We start from the raw sequence: 22950 nt of genomic DNA on the forward strand, positions 1-22950 counted from the left end.
TTTGGACAGTGTGACAAAATTATCAGCAGAACATGTAGAAAGTTCAATGAAATGTATCCGAATCTACCGCCAATGAACCTCAAGAAATTTATACGAATTCAGAACGGTTTGGACTCTTCATGCTTTTTTCCCTTTTCGTTATTCTGAATATTTGTCCTTTTCCTCCTGATTTCTTTTCTTCTTCTGTAATTCTTTCAGTAGTCTGCTCTTCTTCATGTTTTCCGGACTTTGATACTATTTCCTTATTTCGTTTAAAAAACTTAATGCTTTCATCTGTGGATAGTTCCAAATGGGAATTACTCTTTGTAGTGGACGAATTAGTTCGCCCTCATTCACTTGTATTCGTGCCACTCTTGTTATATTATCTCTGCCTGGGAAAATCTCCAAAATTATTGCTAACGGCCAATCCACCCTCTTCTCATTATCTACTTCTAGTAATACAACAATCCTCTGTTCAAAAGACCTACTATCAGTACCATTTAAGTACCTCGGTCAGCCATAACCTTGTATATAAGTGAAGATGATCCTCCAGAAAAATTATCATTCTAGTTTTTTCTGTTTTTGATTCATTTCATATTGAAACATTCTGAGGGAAAATGAAGACTATAAATAATGTTCTCCACAACCAAATTTAAAAATGTAAGTGAAAGAATTACACCTGTCACAATTTCAGAAGTATATTCATTCGGATTTTTGGTATTTCACTACTGATAGGTAGCCATGGTTTAATATTTTAATGAAAGTGGAAAACGACAAAATAAGTGGAACTCTAACAAGATGAATAAATATCAACAATATAATCAAAATATTGTACAATGAACATTTTTTTTCAATGAAACTAGTACAAATATTTCAAAAATGAAAAATGCATATAATGCATATCGAAGTAACTACCAAAATCCTACAAAGGCTTGCTTTTTTATTCTATTTTCTGAAAGTGATAAATATCCCGAGCAATGTTATGCCTTTCGTCTAACTAATCGATATCGACGTTTTCCCATAACTGAACATTCGCTAAAGACTTCTTTGTTCGAGTGTCGAGCAACACAATAGGAAAGAGGGACCCTCTGTAAGTATGGGGGACATGTAATGAATAACTGAAATGAAGTGACAGAAATAATAGGGTGGGTGGCAAAATTTGATGGTCGAAAATATCGAGGGCTACGGAAAAGATAACATTGATTGCGGAAAGGAAATGCTTGCTCCAATTACTTTCAACTGAAAGTGAATTGGGGTACGACTGATTCGATGTATTGTTCATTGATAGTGCAGATGATGGTATTTCCTAAAATATATTATTCATCAGGAATATTGAAAAAAAGTTTCTCTTCGTTTTCATGAAATTTTTTTCCAATGCAATCACTATAGCGACCTTAAAAAAGTTTTCAGAATGTGGTTTACCTGCTACCAAGGATATTTTGGACGAACATCAAACACAGAGAGAGTACTACCTCTCAAATAAAAAGAAATAAAAGACATTCAGAGCGAAAAAAGTCTATTGAAAATACTATAGTTTACTATAGTTCTTTAATCTATAAGGTGATCGAATTATGACTTATTTTATACCCTCGATGTTAAAGCCTCTGATGAAGTTGATTTGCTTGCTTTTCATTGATGCTACTCACTCATTTTCCTAATTGAATTTTTATCCTAATGCCATTATCAATGACCATTGACGATGAAATTCATGAATTACTTTAAATTAATGATGAATGTATGATAATGTTGATATTGGAAAGTTCTTAACTGAGTGACAATATGAATGTATGCATACAACTTCATAAGTCAATATAGTTACTTCAGTAACAGCCACCTTTTATTTTGGAAAAAAGCAATTTGAAAGGTAAACTCAGGAAAATGTAGGAGATGAAAAATATATATGAAAACTTATATACGAAAAAATACGTAATTGAAAATGCTATTTTCAGGATTTGAGGTTGAAGTATCTTAATAATTATTTTTTTTATTTATATGATCAACTAGTTGTTGCCAGAGGCTTCGCCCGCGTAGAATTTGGTTTGTCACATTAAGTTTCGTGACAGGTCATTTCAAACAAATAGTTACATAATTTTTTATCAACCCGAAATTTCAGGTTTCCAATTAAATGTTGAACGTTTTATTTAAGAAAAATCAGAAAATTTGCTGTCGCTTATTTTATTAACGAAATCTACAAAAGTAATATCAATGGCAACACAATGAACGGATAAAGTGTTCAAAATGACCTCCATCTAGTTTCATACAATAATACAGTCTACTTTCTAAAGCAATCCTAACATTATTGACGATGTCCGGAGACAGAAATCGGCATTTCCGAACAATTCTCTGTCGAAGGTCTTCTAGATTTGTAGAATTTATTTAATCAGTGGTAAACGTTTTGAAATGAACGACATTGTTAGTTTTTTATGCACTGGTAGTTTTTGTTCAATCTAGTTTTTGCAGAACAAAAAGTAGGTAGTTGGCGACTGTCACTTCTTCACGAATTATTATTCAATCATCCTTGTTCCCTGTGTTCCAACATGGATTATTCTACTGAAGAAAGAATATAGGATTGTTGCAAACTATTATCGAAATAATAAATGTGCTAAAGCTGCCGCAAGAATTGATAATACAAATCATCCAGACCACAACGTGAGCCATAAATACGTTAAACAGGTAATGGATAAGTTTCGAACTTCAGGTTCTGTTTACAACAGAAAACATGAAGTATCCCGCCATGTCAAAAATGAGTTGAAGTTTCAGTTTCAGGACATGTACAAATGGATAATCGACAATCTATCAGACAAGTAGCTAGAGCGTCTGGTGTATCACCTGCTAGTGTTTTTCGTATTTTGAAAGCTCACAAATTCCATCTTTTCAAATTGAGGCTAGTTCAGGAATCAAACAAACATGATCCTGATCGTCGACATTAGTTTTGTGAGGTGTTCACCGAGAAATTGAACAATAACCCAAACCTATTATACATGTTTTTCAGACGAAAGTTCTTTGATGTTGACTGGTGAAGTGAATAGACATAATTGTCGTTATTGGAACGATGTAAATCCTTATTCGGTGATGGAAACACATTCACAAACTTCACAAAAGTTGAATGTCTGGGCCGGCATTCTTGGTAATCATATTGTTGAACCATTCTTCATTTGAGGTAATCTCAATGGAGACACATACTTAAATCTATTACAAGACTATGTAGAGCCTATGCTTACACAAATTCTAGAAAATGATGACAAGTTAGTGGAAAATGAAATAACATTCCAGCAGAATGGTGCACCCCCATATTTTGATGTTCGGGTGAAACAGTTTTTGGACGAACGTTTTCCAATGCGTTGTTTCGGCAGAAGGGATCCGGTGGAGTAGCCAGCTAGATCACCTCATCTCACACCGATGGACACCTGAAGCCGAAAGTGTATTCTACTAAGCCTACAAATCTAGGAGACCTGCGACAAAGAATTGTTCGGGAATGCCGGACATCTTGAATGATGAACGGAACGCTTTGAGAGTAAACTGTTATATTGTATGGAACTAGGTGGAGGTGTTTCTGAACCATTTCCACTGATGTTATTTGTTGTTGATTTCCTCATCAAAATAAACGTCAACGAATTTTCTCCCACTTAACCGGTTGATCGTTCTGAAATGGGGTTAATGTAAAAATTCAGTTTTTTTTCACATCAAGCCATATCTGGATATCTCTGAGTTTCTTTTCTGATTTTCCGAATACCTCCTTCCAACTACTACCTGTGAATATGAGTGTTGTATCGTGCACATGATATGAGATGGCTCCCAAAATTGCTGATGAAACAGATACTATTGATGTGAACAAGAAATTATGTGGGACCTAAAACTGTCCCCTGTGGTACACATGTTTCAACTTTCATTGACATCGATAGATTGTCTTCCAAAATATTGTATGTTGGGCCACGTATACCATACCCATTTAATTTTTATAATAACATGCCGTTATCAACTGTGTCAAATGCCTCAGCTAGGTCTACACAGAGTATTAAGTATAAATTTCTTCATTGAAGTATTGTAATTTATTTCAGTTGTTTCACATCATGTTAAATTTTTTTCAATATTTTGATTGATAATTCCATTTTTGGAACTATTTTGAAAACAAATCAAAATTTGACAGGTGATGCGAATTACGTTATTATCACCTTTACTTATGGTAATGAAAGTATTAAAGAACGTTATACAGCCTGTTGAGCTCTCCCTGAACTTGTGACTGAATTATAAAAGTGAAAGTATCGTAACCGTCAAACTTCGTCACACCTGCATAATCGAATAGAACTACGGAAATAACTTCAGAAGAATTGAAATCAAGTCCGTTCTTCAGTTTACGACCGAACACGCACCGTCCACTTTATCTAAACAGTCCCCATTGAGAGTTTCAACGCAATATGCATGAAAGTGATGAGAGACGTGGAAAGCCCTATTAAATAATGAATCTCCAGAGGCGAGTAGCGTGTAGAAGGAATGACTGACGCATCTTTAGTTTACCGTGGGGGATCAGCTTTGTCGTCGATAGGGCACCGTGTGAAATATGCATGACTCTGTTAGAAAAACCTTTCTCGGACAGTAGATTGAAAATGCCTAAAGAAAGAGAGAAAAGGGTCATTCGCAATTGGTTTTCTCCTCGATAAAAACAAGACGTTACGATAAAACAGTTTATTTGAAAATTGTGAAGTGTTGAGAAAAATAGTAAGATAGATTCAAAATTAGTTCATGTTGCCAACTAGTATTGATTTACTCAACAACAGACGAAAAAATTCTTTATAATTTTTGTATTATTATTCCAGAAATAAGTCATTGAGGTCTTATATTGCTCTTTTTGACATTTTGCCTTCAACGATTAGTGTTTGCTCTACAAGAGCTTGAATTCACAGGCAATAGTAATAATTATCTATGAAAATGAAGAAAATTCATCAAAAATTAAATAAAGCAGTGACATTTGTGACAATACAGAAAAAGCAATTACAATTGCAATTTTGACCAGATATTATTTTCAATGAATCTAGATCATAACCGTACTAAAACACACACGCTACATATTTTTCAGATTTTTTTCCATTGACTTTTCATAAATTGTGACCTTAGGCTCAATTCCATCATTCATTTGATGCAGACTTATTTCAGTTCTCAGGAATAGGATCAACACTATGAAATATGCTTGCTGAATCTCCAAATATCTAGTATTTGATCTTTCCGTATGACAAAGTGTCATCTTCTACAAGTACGATGGAACAATGTTGATATAGATAAAGTGAACATCGAAACCTCTTCAAAAAATCGGATTTGATGCGTTCTTAGAGAAACTGTATATAATGACCTGGCTTCTGAAGAAAAGTAATGGGGCGTTATATGAAATCGAAAGCACCAGGATTCAGTATCTAATGACATATTGAAAAACGGTATGTTAATCAAGAGATATTCTTGCTAAACATTACCAATGCATATTCCTCTGAAAAATGAAAGCATAACATTGTTCTGGTAGTCCCGAAACAAATACAAAATCAGAGATATTCACAAAACTATCGACCAATTTCCGACTTTGTTCAGCGGGACAAATTGGCTTCAAGAGGTATCACTTCGTCGAACTCCAAAAACTGAATTTAAATTCTGTTTTTCTGTTTACCAGTCGATGCTCCTTCACAGATGGCAACTCTCAGAAGTCTAAACTTGTGCGTGCTAAAAATTATGAGGTCTTACTTCACTTACGATTTCTGGCATGCTTAGTCAAAAACTCCATACATAAGCTGAACGAAATTATGTATGTCAGTATTATGCTTCTAAACATCACAAGAGTTTTCCACTAAATAGAAGGCAAATGCCTTCTTCAGAAAAATGTTTAGGGTTTACCCGTCATCGTACTTGAAAAGTGCGCAAATGAACCGCACCAGTATTTTGCAGACTTTTCAACCTGTCTTACAAGATAGGGGTTTTTCTGTTTTTCTTTCCAAATAACTATATACCAGTCGCTTTGCTATCAATGATATGAAAAATCATGTAGAAAACGCGATATCCATAAAAATTTGGGAGACTTCGACATATTAAGCGATCACCAATATGACTTTCGGAAACAAAGATCAACAGGCGACTTTCTATCGTATGTCAGCCATATTTGGAATAAAGCAATCGAGAAAAATGTAGAATCAAGAGCTGTTGCGCTTCATTATTCTAAAACCTTTGACCATGTTTGGCATGAGGGATTGCTGGCCAAACTTCGATGCTATGGTTTGTCGCATCATTTTTGTGTATGGCTCTTCAGCTTCCTGAAAGAACGTTCCCTACAAGTAGCCGCCAATGTATACGTCTCGAATACTTTCATCATCAACGCTGGTATTCCCCAGGGATCCATATTATTTCCAACCCTCTTTTTATTGTATATCAACGACTTATTGAAAAAAAAACAAGAATCCAATATATTGCTTTGGTGACGACAACACACTTATCTCGTCATTTCAGTTGAATTCCAGGCATACCTATCTTCACCTGCAGCAAGAGGTTGCATATCTTAATGAGAATTTAGTGATTTCGAGTTGGAGTGGAAGTACCCAGTTTGAATTCAATGCTTCAAAACCCAGGTATCGGTTTTCTCCAAGATAAATGTCTCCGAACCGGATATAGTAATGTCAGGTCAGACAATTCCGCTTTTTGCTTCGATAAGTTTGATGGGGGTTAAAAAAACACAATCATGTCGCTGGAAAACTGTACACACCTCAGCAACTTTTGATGCTTTATAAAGTTTAGATCAGAGCTTCTTCGGAGTATTGTTCTACATGTATAGAGCTCTGTCCCCAAACATACCCTGAAGTTGCTGGATTCCATCCAGAAAAGGGCCATTCTCCTGATTGGAGACGCGAAACACACTTGCAACTTTGATAGCCTAAAACATCGAAAAAAGGTTGGAGACTTGTCTGTCTTCTACATGTATGGAGCTCTGCCCCCAAACATACCCTGAAGTTGCTGGATTCCATCCAGAAAAGGGCCATCCTCCTGATTGGAGACGCGAAACACACTTGCAACTTTGATAGCCTAAAACATCGAAAAAAGGTTGGAGACTTGTCTGTCTTCTACATGTATGGAGCTCTGCCCCCAAACATACCCTGAAGTTGCTGGATTCCATCTAGAAAAGAGACATCCTCCTGATTGGAGACGCGGAACCCACTTGCAACTTTGATAGCCTAGAACATCGAAAAAGTTTGGAGACTTGTCTCTCTTCTATAGATACTTTCACGGGAAGTGTTCAGGTGACTTGACACATTTGATTCCACCAAGAGCGGTATATATTAGAAATACGTGACGGACTGTAGCTGTTCATCGTTTTGAGGTTCAACTCAGTACACCTCACACTTCACTGTTTAAGAACTCTTTCTTCCGGAGAACTGCGTTTATATGAAATAAACTTCCTGAGAACGTTTCTTTCAATTGGATTTAATATCCAGCGATTCAAATCCAATGTGAATCACTACTTCTGCACAGGCACCGCTCTGAGAGTGTCTTAAGGATTTTTATGTAGTGCTTGTGTTTTTTTTGTCTTTAAAAAAATCCGTGGCTTCCATCATTTTCTGTAGCATGATCTTCAAGAGGAAGATCAAATTTATCTTCCTCTTGAAGATGATCACTTGGTGATCGAAACAAATGTCGAGGTTTTGAAATAACGGTTTGGTTTGGTGTTAGGAAAAAGCTCCATAAATATTTCTTACTATACTTAGTTTTACAATTTGAAGTAAGGACATACATTTCAAGTACCTATTTTTCACCTATGTTTGTAACGAATTAAATTGCCTGTACTTATGTCACAGTTTCCAGATTTGAAAAAATATTCAGTAACGTGGAGTTATTCAATATTTATTGATCATTCAGTAAATTACCCAAATTCCTGAATCTATTGATTTCTAAACATTCTAGAAGATTGAGTTTCAAACTATTCTCTTCTAAATGTAACAGGTCGTATTCATGATTGAACTCATGTCCTTCTGCTACAAGGTGGTTTGGAAATGTAGAATTGGTCTTTCTATTTACAAAACTACTTCTATGCTCTTCAATTTGCTCTTCAAGAGTCACAATTCAGCTCATATACTCCTGATCCATTCGACACCGAAGAGCACTAGAGCACTACTCTAGAGTAGTGCTAGAACACTTGAGAATGGTGTGAAAACCGAAACCTTGGTTGTATTAATATCAATACATCGAGTAATTGGAAATTAGACAAAGTATTTTATTCCTATATCTAACTGAAGATGAATTTCCACAAAATAAATAAGTCATCAATATCACAAATCTGAATACCTATGAATACCTGAAAAGAACGACTTCAAATAAAACGTGGTCAAATAATCAAGATTAAGTCTGATCAAATAATAATTGCAATTTCAGTATGGAAAGCTATTCATAACAGTTTGCTGAATATGTATTTCCTTATTTCAGACTTCCATTGTCTAATATTACCTATATAAAATGATTTGAAATCCCTAAAAGAACCAATTCAGATGAAAAATTAAAAAGATTAGCTTAAAATAACATTTATATTGAGCAAAACACTCTGAAATGAAATTACAGTGAAATAAAATAGTATAAAAAATAGCAATTGAAAAAAAATTAAGAGATTCCAAGCCAAGTAATTTAACGATGAGAGATGACTATTTATAGGTCATTCGAGTACTTTCACTTATCTCTTCTTTCCGCTTCACCGGTTTAGCGGAAGATGACCGTTTGGTGGGTGTTGGCCATTTTTCCCTTGATTATGGGTTTATGATTATGGGATTATGGGTTGTGTATATCTACAATAGCTTTGCTGAATACATTTCTGGACATCTATGCGGCATCTTCAAATTTCCTCTTGAACCAGTGTTCCTCCTTGTGTATGATCTCCGATTGGGTCCACTCGATGTTATGTTAAGAGGTCCAAACATACTCTGCTATTCCTGATTTCCTGCTTTCCCTTCAATGGCCTCTTAGTTTCACCAATATAGGAATTTCCGTACTCACAGGGTATCCGATAAGTGCAATTTTTGGAATCGCAGTCCACGTTTGGTGGTCTGGTTTTCGTGAGGCTGCTACGGATAGTGTTTCGGATCTGAAGCAGGTTCAGATGTTGTACTGGGACCAAATTCTTCTTATCCTTTCCGATAATCATCTGATGTAGGGAAGTGAAAGCACTGGTTATGTCGGCTTCTCTTCCTTGTGAGGTTCTTGCTGTTTTTTAGCCAGAGTATGTTCCACCATCGCTTCGGAGTAGCCATTCCGTTGAAGATCATTTTTGATAATGTCTAGTTTATTCTCGGGACCTTGTTTTGTATTACAGAGCCCGAAAGCACGGTCTTATAGAGTCTTGATGGTTTCTCTTTTAGTTGATTGATTGTGTTTGGATTCGTGGTTCAGATACTGTCCCGTGTGAGAGGGTTTTATGTATACAGATGTTTTCCACTTAGTGTCGGTCCTCTTCACCAATACGACTGAGAATGGCAATTCGTTGTGGACTTCCTTCTCCATTGTAAAAGCGATGGAAGGTCTTACGATGTTGATGTGTTTCCGGATCGCGTCCAGTTCAGTATTCCGATGGTTCCATATTATTAAGGTGTCGTCAATGTATCTCAACCAGACTCGTGGTTCCTTGTGGGCTTCTTCAATGGCCAAAGTTTCATCTGTATACTGAAAACTCACTCACACGGGACATAATCTGAACCACGAATCCAACAAATGAGTAAGTCAACATTCCTGCATGGGTAAGCTTTTGCATAGTGGAACATGCTGATGCATGTCATTTGTATGAAACGAAACAGGATCAGCCCTAGAACAGACACCTGGGAGACGCCCATAAAGATAGTCCGGTTAACCAAATTGATTTTCAATTAACTTATATTGTTTTCTCAATTATTTCCAGCGATAAAATATAAGTTGGGTAAAGTTTCACTATAGACAACACTTCAAGTTCCAAAATGCTCTTTATCTCAGCTTGTTGAAATTTCCATAAATACCCATTAGTTATGATGAAATACTTGTTCATCCTCTGTTTCATATCGAGAGAGGTTTTTCATCTCAGACAACTATTTAATCAGTTCGGACTTCCATAATATCAATTTATTTGAAATCCCTGAAAAAATCTGTGAAACATTAAAAAAGATTAGACGAAAAATAACAATTATATTCGGGTTATCACCTGAAGATGATTGTGGATATTAACAATCGAAACATCGTGAAGTAAGTTGGTTTGGAATCTTTTAATTTTCATTTTCCGTCAATAATTTTAATTTTTTCATCTCAAATCAAATCAAAATCAAATCAAATCAAATTTATTCCATGTTAATATACAATTTGTTGTATGACATACATAATTAATAAATTTCAATTATCTTGAATGAGTAACTTTCACCTAGACATTGAAATGCCTGTATTGTGATCTGTTACTCACCAAGATAAGAGCTCAGTAAGTACATTTTAGGTTGAAAATTCAATTTTTTTTTTCATTTTTTGGTTGTTGCTTGTATTTCATTTCATTGTAATTTCAGTTTTTTTGCTTGATATAATTATTACTTTCCAGCTATTCTTTTTTAATTTTTCATATATTCTTTTAGGGATTTTAAATCAATTTATATCATATTAGATAATGCACCAGAAAACATTGTCAACCACCTTCAAACAAAACACCTTCTAGTTACTGACCTGCCAATCAGACGGAGTATTCTTTTTCCTAATAAATGAAATGATTCCAAACAGACTCAATGATATCTTAGACTTTTTATGTCTCTTGTTCAATCAGGCATACAAAATGTATGATTTATAAAACGCGAACAGATTGAAACCAATTCTCTCAAATACTTCAATCATCAATGACAAATCTATCCTTACTGAGCAATCAATTTAGAAAGTGAACCCCGTACAGCTTCCACAAAAGTCACCTAAGGTAAACAGCCAAAAATCACTCTGAATCGGTCTCATTTATTTCAAAGGCCTTTATGTTGTCTGAACAAACACCAGGATGACTGTGAGCACTTTCAAAAGGGCATACGCCAGCGAGTGGCAAGCTATATTTAACCACATACAGTAATTACCTTGAATTTGGAAAATGGAATCACTGGGCTATTTGAGTTATCTGTGAAAAGACAATAATTTTTGACTTGAGGAGTTACAAGCGTCCTTCAAGAAATTCAATTGTTAAATGTTAATGAATTTTCAGTATTTTTCCTGAGATTGGAAAGTATACCATATAAATGATGAAATATCTAGAGCCGCGGTCAGCAACGGGCGGACCGAGGTCCGTTTACGGACTGCGAAAGTTTAACCCGCGGACCGCCCCAAATATTGTATTATATACCAAGTACGCATAAAAATTCTAACCTAGTACCTACATATTCTATTTCAAGGTGTCTAGTTGAACTGTTTTACCTACTACTAATAAGTTTCATATCTAGCCTATGTATGTGCGAATCAGACTGATGCGATTTAAATAATTTCAAATCTATGTCATACACCCGAAACATCCATAGTTCGAACTTCGTACCATTTTTCCAGAAATATGTGCGGAAGCATTCTACAGCGCACCGCGTACTCACCTTACTTCAGCGTGCTTGCTCCTGTTCTGTTTTGTTGAAACAAGTACGAGCGCGTATCGAAATCGATAGTGGGGAAGTGGGAAAGCACTGAAAGCGGACTGCCAGTCATCAGTCGCAGCACAAACAATGGAGTAACCGGACATTTGTTTTATGATTTTGTTCGTTCGATAAAAAATCTTTCTGTACCTACGTTGATATGGATCCTAAAAAACGAAAAGTCGACAGTGAAAATGGAAGTTTTCGGCAGAATGGATTGAACAAAAGTGTTTTACGCTGCCTGATAGGCCTCAAGCGGTTCCAGTGTTCCTTATAAGCAATGAAACTCTCGCTATTGTTAAAAGTGAAAAGATGAAGCGACACTACGAAACAACTCATCAGCAATTCCACAAAAACTTTCCTTTCGGCAGTCAGGCTTGTAAGGAAAAAAATCAGGCATATCTTAGTTCTTACGTAAAGAGAACAAAATCGCTCTAGATCGTTGCATGAGTGACCAAGAAAAATCCACAGCAGCAGCGTTATGTGTGTGCTGGACCTTTAATAAACACCAGAAACCATTTTCGGATTCTGAGATAGTGAAGGAATGTATGTTGGCAGTAGTTACGTCACTCTTTGAGGAAACAAAAGATGTTGTCTCTGCAATTCAAAGTAGCCTATTGTCAGCGAGAAGGAATACACGAAGAAATAAAATTTTAGCTGCAGACATTAAAAACACTCTTCTTGAACTGCTACAAAAACACCTTGATGAATCATGTGACATGGTTGATGATGAACAAATGTCAATTTTCGTAAGATTTTTTGACATTGAGTGTCAGATTTTGAGGAAAGAGTTGCTAGCAATATTGCCGTTGAAAGGTAACACTCGAGGAGAAGACTTATTCAAGGCCATTGATGATTTTATTACGAAATATAATATCAGTTATGATAAAATGGTTTCACTTTCAACTGACGGGGCACCGGCAACGATTGGCAACGAAAAAGGTGTAGTAAAGAGAATCAGAGATAAACATTCAGGTTACTCAAAGAAGTGATGAACAACTTGGTCAAGTTGATTAATTTTATGAGATTCCATTCTGCTCTTCGGCACCGACATCTCAAAGAGTTTTTTTCTGAATGTGATTCTGTATTTTTTGACTTACTAAAACACAACAATGTTCGTTGGCTAAATAAGGGTCAAGTTATTGAACGTTTCTGGCTAATAAAAGAACAAGTATTCTCCTTTTTGCAAAACTTGGATGAGCAGGGAACCAGAAAGCACTTTGAGTTTACAGTAAACGAGCATAATATGCTGTTTGTGGCTTTTATGAAAGATATTTTGAAATATTTGGATGCGTTCAATAGAGAGTTACAAGGAAATTGATATGTGATCTGATACAAAGCGTGTCTGCTTTTTGTCGTAAGCTGGATATCTTTGAAAAAGATATCGCTAAATAAGAATTTATTCATTTTCCGACAATTCTTGATTTTAGAAAGAAGAATTCTGAAAAAGACATTGCAGGATTTGTAAAATTTCTGGCCAATCTTAGGAACAAATTTTCTACAAGATTCCAAGACTTTGCAGAGATAGGCAAGCTATCTCTGTTTCCTAAATCTCAACTTGAAATTGAAGCAGCGGCAAAATGGACAGATGTGGCTGCCGAGTTGTTTAACCTGCCAAAGCCATCACTTCACATGGAGATATAGATTTGCAATAAGATATGTCTTTGCAAATTTACTGAACAGTATTCACTGAAGAATTTTGGGCCAAACGTGTTCAAGAAAAATATGAAAATTGTAAAAGAGTAGTTATCAATTTGGCCACTATGTTTAGCTCGACATACATATGTGAAACATCTTTCTCAAAGATGAATTTTTTAAAAAACAAATATCGTTCGAGATCAACCGGGGCTCACTTAGAAGACACACTTCGACTTTGCTGTTTCTCCCGAAAACCAAATTATTAAAAACTGGCTCAAGACCGTCGGTGTAGTTTCTCACAAGAGGACTTGTAATTCTTTTATAATTCATAATATAATTAGGAACCAAAATATTCATTATCAATATTCGTTTTTTTTCTGGACCCCCTTAAAATCTACCCACAGTATCAGGACCCCACCTAAAACTATATTTGCCGACCCCTGATTAATATGATGCAGACCTACGTATTTGTAAGTACGTATGGCAGATACCCAACGGAAAAACAACTCACCCAGCGAATGCCGCGCAGAGAGTTGAAGTAAAAAACCATCAGGTATCTGTGCAACGTCTTCGACATGGAAAATTTATCGCATGTTATTTCCCACGATAAAAAGCAGAAATTAATTTCGTTCGGTCGATCCGACCAACCGATAGACCGTTTCGGGGTGAGCACACATGCTCGATGGGATTCAGGTCCGGTGATTGTGCTGGCCATGGCAAATCAACTCCTTCGTTGGTGAGCCAGTCAGTCACTAGACGCGCGACATGTGGACGAGCATTATCGTGCATTAGGTGGAAGTTTTCATCAACAGCACCAGCAAACGGTCGGACGATAGGTAGAAGAATGGTGTCGAGGTACTGTCGAGGTGTGAGGGAGCGATTTGGAAAAACGAGATCGGTTCTGCCGCCGATCATGATTCCGCCCCATAGCATTACTGTACCACCTCTGTATGTGTGGACTTCCTGGACGTGTCTCAAACGTTCATTATTTCCAGGTCGTCTCCACAGTCTTACTCGACGAGAATCTGGATGAAATCCAAATCTGGATTCGTCTGTTAACAAAACTGTGGCCCAATCATTTGCATCCCAGTTTTGATGTTCTTGACACCATTCTAATCTTCTACCGCGATTGCCTCTCGACAAAGGTGGACATCTAAGTGGCCTTCTGTTGTGGAGATCTGCTTCATGCAGTCGATTTCTGACAGTATCACGACCAATGGTTACATGGTGCGTCTGCTGCAACACGTTAACCAACTCAGGTGCTGTGATTGTCGGTTGTCTTCTTGCGGTTAAGACCAAAAATCGGTCTTGAACTGCAGTTGTAGCGCGTTCTCGCACTGGATGTTGTTCGGTTGGACTGTCAATTTCACGGAAATGCCGCCACAATCGACTGATAACACTTTGGGAGACCCCCAAACGAAGAGCTACATCATTTTGTCGCATGCCACCTTGAAGAAGCCCTACAGCTCTATTCATCTCAGCCAATGGTAAGTGATGGCGTTCCATGTTAAAGCACAATATTTCCAGTTTAATTGCTGAGCAAGAACTGCATAGAATTCACAAACTCGACACTTTCAGATTATTCATTTTAGCCGAAAACCTACAGTTTGTAAAAAACTTGATGAAAGATTAGTTACCGTTTTTGCAGGCTTTGTTCAACCCATAGAAATCTACAGGGTGGTCGAGTGTACCAATTTAATCGAAATTAAACGACCTCATGCATTCATTTTTATGATATTCAGTATGTTATAAAAATATCCCTAGACTTTTCCGATGTATATATATATATATATATATATATATATATATATATATATATATATATATATATATATATATATACATATATATATATATATATATATATATATATATATATATATATTTATATATATATATATTATATATATATATATATACATATATATATATATATATATATATATATATATATATATATATATATATATATATATATATATATACATTGTGACCCATTTTTATTGGAAACACCCCCCTAAAATTTGAAGTTGTGAATCGATTTTAATTTTTTTTTTTTGAAATGTCAAGTACTGAAAGGTCTACCTTGGAAAAAAATTTTAAATGTTTATTAAAGTTTCAGGCATACTACGATATTTTTTCTTTTTTTATTGAAAAAATAACTACGCCACTGGATTCAGAGTGCCTCTAAACAGGTGTGACTAAAATTTCATGAAAAAATATTCATTATCAACAAAGTTATGACAACTCAAAAATTCGAAAACTCACACAGCTAACAGTCACAATATATCATTATTATCATATCATTTTTATATGATTTCAAAAACAAATAGCGTAAATATTTTTAATGAAAATAACGGAATAACATTCACACAATTCAACTAACAATGAAGCAAAATATTTTAACAAACGTAACTAATAACTAATTATTGCAATGTTTCGATTCAGTGCAACAATTAATTCTATCTTATATTTAGTAGCCTCTACTAATCCACCACGTATTCCGATACATGTGTCGAAGCGCTTACGAATGTATCTGATTACGTTCCTTAGTTCTTGAGGGCTAATATCTGCACATACCTGTCGAATTCTTGCACAAAGTTCATTTCTATCTCTTGAGCGGTTATTGTAAACATTTTGTGTGAGAAGTCCCCAGAGAAAAAAGTCCTAAACTGTGAGGTCTGGAAATCTGGGTGGCCACGGGTTACCACGGCCTATCTATCGCTTTGAAAAATTTTGATATTCTCAAGCATATCACTGCACAGTAAATCAATAATTTCCATTTGGACTTTCGGAGCCAGGGTTTCAATGTCAGAATCAAAAGGATTTTGAAAAGCTTAATTTCATTCGCAATGACATCAAAATCTCAAAAACGAGTATCAAAATTTATCTTCAAAGCACTCAAAGTTTCAATTGCAAAATTGACGGGAAATTCAGTCTCTGTAGTGTGGCTGAATATTTCACGTGTTTCAAAATGTGTGAAACATTTTTTACGTAATTGCGATTGAAATAGTATTATTTTCTGCCTGAAGGATATTGGTGTATAAATCAGGGAGAAGCTGATTTTCTCCTTGCAATCTCAAATTCAGTTCGTTCATATGATTTGTCAAATCGACATAGAAGGCTAACTTCCACATACATTCACTATTTTCTAAATCGACAAAAGGGCGCTGCTTATCATTTAAAAAAATTTCGATCTCTGCTCGAAGTTCAAAAAAACGTTTAAGGACTTTTCCGCAACTAAGCCAGCGTACGGCAGTATGATATGGTAAATCATTTTCTCCAATCTGTTGAATAAACTCGCGGAATTGTCGGTGATTCAGCCCAGTGGATCTGATGAAGTTAACAACTGATATGACTGGTTTTAGAACTTCAGACATATCCAAACATTTCCGCACAAGGACTGTTGATGAATGATACAATGTAAGACTAATGGTTTTGAACCACCATCATTTTCTACAGCCTTTGACACAAGTGCAATCACTCCTTTATTTTTACCATACATATTTTTGCCTCCATCAGTTGTTATAGATTTCAAATTTCTCCATCGAAAGTTCTTTTTATTAATGGCATTTTCAACTACCTTGAAAATATCTGCCCCAGTTGTCGTGCCGTGAATACTATCAATATCAAGAAGTTCTTCATACACTTCATAGCTTTTATCCACTCCGCGAATAAAAATCAACACCTTAGCAGTATCTGACACATCCGTTGACTCATCCAATGCTAGAGAAAACCACTCATAATGTCCATTTTTATCAGATAGTTGAGATTATATGTTTTCTGCGATGTCTTGCACCCTCCGAGCCACGGTGTTTGCTGACAAACTGACACTTTTAAATAAATTTACCTTTTCGGGGCATATTTCTTCGGCTACGGCAATCAAGCATTCTTTTATCATTTCTCCATCGGTGAATGGTTTGCCACGTTTTCCGATTTCGAGAGCCATACGAAAGCTGGCGCGAGTTGCAGACTCTTGTTCAGTATTCGCTTTGATAAACAAAGATTGCTGCGATTTGAGTCCGCGTTTCAAAGCTTCAAATTTCTCCTTCCGCAAACTTCCTGTATACTTGGAGTAACTTTGAAGATGTTTCGATTCAAAGTGTCGTTTACTGTTACAGTATTTGAGAACAGCTATGGTTTCATTACAAATTGAACATAGCGCCTTATTACTTGACTCAATCACAAAATACTAAAAGTTGCATTTTTCTTGGAACGTTCCATACTAACAAATCACACATAAAAACAATAAGTAAAATCAAAATACTTTTATTGACGGGTGTTTCTTTATTTCACAATAGACAGTTTCGCTTCCTTCGCCTTTGCTACGCAGACTAACTCGCAGTTGCGCCGCTAGCCTTTTTATATGCAATTATTACTGCCATCTCGAGGTGATCGGAATACACTAGCTAGAACCAGAACTTTCTTGAACCAACGCGGTAATTCCAAATATTTAATTACGCCTAATGCCACCTAGCGGGTAGCTGAAAAATATATTACCTAGTACCACTACTCGCCACTAGATATCGTTAAGTGTCACAATACACAATAATAATTGAAATGCAAATAAGTGTAAGTTTGCTTAGGTCACGCACTTTGCGACTATCGTAGTCTAGAAATATAGTTAAGGGCAGAAATTGGCCCTTGGAACAAACTGAAAAAATCATTATGGCCCGAAGGCTTCAAAGTTTGGAGACCCCTGATTTAGATCATAATCTTCAATGAAACCGTCCAATATAAATTCTCTTGTTTTTTTTTAAATTCTTTAAATACCATTTATCTTCTTTTAGATTTAAAATCTTTCAACATTTTTCGGGCGATAGAAGCCCAACCTCTAATTGACCTGAAGAAGAAACATTGTTTGTCACAATCAAACACTTTAAAATTTTCAGAAGAGTTTTGCTTCAAAACTTGAAAAAATTATATTTCTATCTACGTATCGGTCCGTTTTCTTCGATGAATGATCGAATATCGAAAAATAGAGTTGACTTTTTCACTTTCCTCAATAGAAAGATTGAACTAATTGCCCAGACTAGCCTTGACTGTAGTGAAGCTACTAACTTTCTCGAAAGAGTGACTGCAAAAAGACGTTTAGTCTATTGTGGAGTCTACCACGATTAGCCCATAACCAGAAAAGTATATATTTTTCTAGTATGCTAGCAAAGAGTACCACCCCAGCATGATCTACGTTATCTGGCAGGCCTTCATACAGGTAACTATCGTCTGAATCATTATATGTAGTGACTAGGACTGTCTGTCGAAAGATAACGTGCCGTTTATATTCCTTTCAATCGGTTAAAAAGCCAATGAGACTGAAAAGTGTTCCGAAGACTTGGGAGAAATACTTGAATCTGCGCGAAGTTTATTCGAGACTTCAACCTTCTACGGATGAGATAAGAACGAATCGTTCTGCCATTGCGTACTGACGTATGGCCTCCATAAACTATGGCATAAACACTTGATGTTAGAGCGCGCGTTGTTCAGATGTCTCGCAGCATCCGCGCTCGAAAACTAATTGCAATTACTCTGGAACTTCTGTTTCTAATCGCTGCAATAATTGAACGGGAGATTGTTCGATTTGCAGAAATCGAAGTTCTGAAATACTGCGGAAGATGATACAATCTCTGTATCGGAACTTTTTTCATTGGAGAGTTGCGCGGAATAACTTATGAGACAGGATCGTTGAAACTAGTAGAAATGTTTCTCTAGGTAATCTTGAAATACCGCCGAGGCTCGCATTACTCATTTAGGATACTGTCTCTTGTATGTGTCGAATGTTGGATCACGGTTTAATAGTTCGAACGTGTCAGGGGAAGAACAAATTACTTTGAAAATAGTTTTTTCCTTGCTCTATCCAAAAAGTTTGAATGTACATTGCCAACAAAAAACTTTTCGCCCACAAGTTTGGAGGCTGATAGTAATATTTGATAGCCCATTGTACTTGAGGTCAACACTATTACATTACAGAAACATTACAATCTGATAAGTTTGGGTTAGGATTCAAACAAACACTTCACACTCCAACAGAAATTTTATATGAGTGAAATTAGATCTTCAATTGATTCATTTTGAATATATAAATATATATAGGCAAATTGCATATATATGTCTATATATATATATAGATATATATATATATATATATGCAATTTGCCTATATATATATATATATATATATATATATATATATATAATATATATATATATATATATATATATATATATATATATATATATAACAAGAAAAAATATAGATCACTAATAATTCTCCACTTACATTTAAATCTCACTGTATAGGCAATTATCATATTAATCACATATTCTCTGGTGCTGTAACAGAATATTCATCGTCATATTCAACGATGAGATTGGAACCTTTGGTGTGAAAGTTGAAGAAAGGAGAAGAAAATTGGATCAATTTTCTTCTCCTGAGGATGCTAACTTTGTTGGCGAAACGCGCGTCGAGTGCAAAAATATCAGTTTGTTGTTAGGGCAATCGATCTCGAAAAAAGTTATTCAACGTCATATTTGACTTTTCGGTAAAATTATCATTGCTATACAATGTTTGCATCACATTTATTTTGTAGATATTCTTGATGAAGGAAAAAATAAATTTCTGAAAGCTTGAATAGCAAAAAATAGTGTTTTTATAGCCCGTAGAGAAAATTGACGAGAATACCTAACTGAAAAATAACCTATAGAGTTCGACAGAGCCGTACTCTTACTACCTAACCTTAAAGACTACTAACCATACAAACTAATCGGCTTAACAAGAAACCACCAGGATGGATTAGCTTTTTGAAAGTAAATAACAAAATATCCTCCTGAAAATGTTCGCAGTTTTTCGTAAGCACAGCATATTGTTCTGAAGTTGAAACCACGCAGAGTTCTGGCTTAGATTAAAAAAACAATAACACTAATATCGGTTTTGGCGGCACCCGGTTTGGAAGTTTTTCCCCCTCAGTTATGAAAATCTCAAACCTACCGGAAAATTCCCAAATGTTTGTTATTTTCATTTTTGAATTTTATTGTATTGCAAGAAGATCTATTTCTGAGATAACAAATTATTTGCTGAAAGTTCATATTCCTTTTTGATAGCTGAAGACCTGGACTCACTATCAGCATCCATCCACATTGTCTTTGAAATTGATGAAAGAGGCAAAAATTGATAAATTTCGATCTTCACACCATTTTCTAATTTCTTGGGTTATATCACTTAATTCTTAATATGCAATCCCCTAATGTATGAAATTGCTGTAGTATTGTCAAAAATCTTTCCTATGTTTTGCAAAACTCTCAAATGCGTTGAATCTGAAATATTCATATTTTACGTCTTTCTTTTGTTGATCAAAATTCGTTCATTTTTCTGTAATAAGTTCATTATTTTTCATTCACCAAGTAAACATTTTTCCAGGATGTCAAATATTTTATGTTTTCTATCCAGTGTTAAAGAAAATGTGAGACTTTCGGAATCATATATAAAACCTAAATATCTGCATCGTTCGCTAAAAGAGAAGTTACTTTCGTGCTATATTATAAAACCCAAAGAGATCAACATAGACTCTGTTTTTCAAGTTTTGAAATAATAACCAGTTTAAGAATCACCCAATATTGACATATCCATATTGGGATCAATCAAGGATTATATATGATATGATGAAATGCGAAAGCATTTCATCAAGGATGGGTTTCAAAATTTTTCTAAACACAAATAGGCAATAACTCAAACCAATCATTAAGATCTGAAATTTGTAACTTTGATTATTAACAGTGATTTTTCAATACATATTCTATATTGATTGGAATCAAAAAGAAATCGTCTTTCAGATCTATTGACGTAACAAAATAATCTTTGGTAACTAATTTTAGAGCTGATCTGTAATATTCTAATTTGGAGTGAAGCGGATTTGTAAACCTGAACTATTGTTTCTAATTTAGAATGTATCTATATTGTCAATGAGATTTTCTCATTAAGAAGTATGGTGATGAAAATTTATGCTTTTTCACTGCTCCAGATTGTAACAGATCGCATTTTATATTTGTTCCTACTAGTTTCAACAACAGCAAAATATTTAGGAAGGGATACCTGTATTGGTTGGCATTGACAAGGTATTTTGAATCTCTCATCCCAACTTAAAAAGGCTTCAATAAAATTCTGCCGAAAGCCCTACGCTGGTGGTTTGATGGACACATTTCCTGCCAGCCGCAGGTAATTTCCGGGTTTCTTCATATTTTGGCCTGTTTTTCCTCATTCAGGGGAAGATTTTACAAATAGCGAACTATCGACAGTGCTATTCTGTACGATCTTATTCACCGATAAATTCAATTGTGGCGAAATCGAAAACCGTATTTGCATTGAATTTGCATGATGTATATTCGTTAATAGTCTACCATCTGCAAGCCGTTTATTATAGAAGACCGTTCGTTTGTTCTGTCGGTGACAGCAATTAGTCGTCAAGTGAAATAGCCAAAGCACTCTGGCCACTGCCCAAATGGTATTGTAATCTTCCCAAAAAGTCATCGTTTCTTATTGTTGCGTTACAGTTCCTTATTACTAGAAAATTTTTCAACAACTGAAAACCGTTCAACATCTCGTTCAATGTACTCCATTAGAAAACCGTTTCATTGTTTAGTAATTTCTTCGTGAACTGTAGGGCCTTCCAGGTTAACTTCAGAAGGATTTGTGCCTAGCAACTGGAAAATTTCCGGAACTGTTACCGTCTCCTACTTCACAGCAGTGAACTTCGAAATTTTTCTGTTCGCCTTTGAACAAACTGCCACCGATGAAACATGTGATGAAAATATTCGTCTCTATCTCTATCATTTATTCGAATTCATTTGGTAAATATTTCTATGCTTCAAATATGTTACTAAAGTCATCAATATCAAAATATCATTGAATTATATGAGTAAATTCAACAATTTCTGGTAAAAACCATGTGGTTAGTATATTATTTTTGATATCATGCGATTTCCGCCAAAAAATATGTCATGGATTCCTTATTTAATGCCAATAACATAGGTTCACCTATGCAAAACCTATGATAGGATATGTGGTGCCCCGGGGCATATTCTATTATGTCGTCCTTGTTCACTAAAAATAGTATATAATTTTTTCTCCTCCCTCCATTTGAAAATAATCATTTCTTGTTTGACAGCAGGGAGGTAATGGCTCATTCACAATACACGTGTATTCGAAATTATTGGCGGCCACTTTAGTGAGGAATTTCTAAAAATGATGTAACATTTACTCTGATAAATATGATCTCATGAATACATTCAATTGTCCAAGAATCAAAATCAGTGAATTTTCTGTCCAAATTCTCTGTAAAATCAAAATAAAAATTATATTTTCAGTAAATTTACTGTTCAACAGTTTGTGGGTTAGTAATGAATCTAGTTATATCTGAGGATCAACAACTACTTGTTTTAATTATAAGCTGTCATTTAGTATCTTGTAAAAATTAAAAAATTCAAGAAATTTGTACCAATCCTTCACCAGATATTACCCAGCAAGTAAATATTGCGATGAATAATTTGCTGCTGCAAAATCGAAAAAAAAAATACGAATATAATTTCGAAAATTTCATGAATTGTAGTGAAAAGAAAAACATAACTTCGTTTTCCGAAAACGTTCTTTTCAAATCTAAAAAAAAGGAACTTCAAATGTTCAAGCCAGTCTCGAATATACCTACACTGTAGGTTGAATGGACTGACGCATATCAGA

The sequence above is a fragment of the Leptinotarsa decemlineata genome, unplaced genomic scaffold, assembly GCF_025532065.1.
Source record: "Leptinotarsa decemlineata unplaced genomic scaffold, Ldec_3_MD MMD2_tig00000505_RagTag_RagTag, whole genome shotgun sequence".
Taxonomy (NCBI): domain Eukaryota; kingdom Metazoa; phylum Arthropoda; class Insecta; order Coleoptera; family Chrysomelidae; genus Leptinotarsa; species Leptinotarsa decemlineata.